At 41.9% G+C, this 1,581-nt stretch overlaps 1 protein-coding gene across 2 annotated transcripts in view; it reads right to left on the bottom strand.

The window, feature by feature from the left end:
- The window catches only part of LOC127980105 (proline-rich protein 5-like), a 12,758-nt gene extending 12,042 nt beyond the window's left edge, over positions 1 to 716 (bottom strand). Inside the window, exon 1 of one of the 2 annotated variants that reach the window (XM_052585425.1) lies at positions 1 to 716. This exon is cut by the window's left edge and continues 244 nt beyond it. The gene's annotated coding sequence lies outside the window, so the exon portion shown is untranslated. The other variant, XM_052585423.1, reaches the window with a different exon arrangement.
- Positions 717 to 1,581: the final 865 nt, after the last annotated feature.

Raw genomic sequence — 1,581 nt, 5'->3', positions numbered from 1 at the left:
AACCGACTTAATGATGTACTGTATGTTTGATAGAATTGTAATTAACCACCAAATTGATTAACGTACAAATAAATAAAAAATGATATATAATAATATTAATAGATAATGTAAGAGGACGATAAAAAACATCAGTTAAAGCCAGTTCAGCAATGATTCAGTGACGTCATCAACCAGCTCATTTCAGCTCTTTTCCAATAGTGTCAACAATGTTGCCAGAAATAAGCAAGGCAAAGGCACCAGAACTCCACCGGTGACAGAAATGGAGAAAAACAAACCTTAGGAGAAACCAGACTCACACACAGAGGAGTGTTGTGATGACCATCTGCTGTTCGACTTCTGTCCAGCCATCAAGTACCACTGCATCTGTTCTGCTCTCGTTTCTGACCCAAACAAAGCCATTACAACTATTAAACTTTTCAGACTGAATTCACTCACATCACAAACTGGTCTGTTTCAGCCTCATTAATAAGGTGTGTGTGTTTTGGATTCATTACAAATGAACAGCATGAAGGGAGGACCGAATCAGAGAAGAAAGCTTGATATGGTTAGTTCAGTTCTCAAACACGCTCACCATCATCTCCATCTCGACTGATATCATTCCTTCAATCTCATTCTCACTTTCCAAAAATCAACGTGCCAAATAAGGAAACCCTTAAACTACCCATGCCATCTCTAATGTGCCTACAAACATCTGAAAGAAGGAACACACTCTGTTTGACCCTGAGAATCAGAGTCAGCATGAACACAGACAGACAGACAGACAGACAGAAACACACAGAAACACAGACACAGACAGACACAAACACAGACAGACAGAGAGAAACACAGACAGACAGAAACACAAACAGACAGAAACACACAGAAACACAGACTCAGACAAAATCACAAACACAGAAACACAGACTCAGACAAAATCACAAACACAGAAACACAGACAGACAGAAACACACAGAAACACAGACAGACAGACAGACAGACAGAAACACAAACAGAAACACAAACAGACAGAAACACACAGAAACACAGACTCAGACAGAAACACAGACAGACAGTCAGAAACCCAGACACAGACAGAAACAAAAAAAGACAAACACAGACGGAAACAGCCAGAAACACAAACACAGACAGAAACACAGACAGAGAGAAACACACAGAAAGTCAGAAACACAGACACAGATAGACAGAAACGGACATACAGACAGAAACACCGACAGATACCCCAGTGCTTAGGTCTCTTCTGCATAGAGAACAAGAACAAAAGCAGTTCTCATGACGACGGACCGTGTTTTTGTGAGGCGCTTATTAATGAAGCCTCTTGTGTTTTTTTCTGTGCATGTCCCACTTCAGCGGCTCCAGATGAAAGACCACCATCAGATACAGAACTAATTGGTCATGACGAGAGAACAGAAGAGAGAAAAGGGCCTCATTCAGAGCTGCGATCACATTCACACGACGGATCTCCCTGCTCTTCCACACACAGTAAATAACCCGAGATATCAGCTGACCCGATTCTCAGCCACACTTGTTCCTGCTGAACGACAGACTGAGCGGATGATACAACAGGAGAGCGAGACGAAGTGA

This window comes from Carassius gibelio, chromosome A4, assembly GCF_023724105.1.
Source record: "Carassius gibelio isolate Cgi1373 ecotype wild population from Czech Republic chromosome A4, carGib1.2-hapl.c, whole genome shotgun sequence".
In the NCBI taxonomy this organism is placed as follows: Eukaryota; Metazoa; Chordata; class Actinopteri; order Cypriniformes; family Cyprinidae; genus Carassius; species Carassius gibelio.
This window is presented reverse-complemented; position numbering and strand designations above follow the sequence as displayed.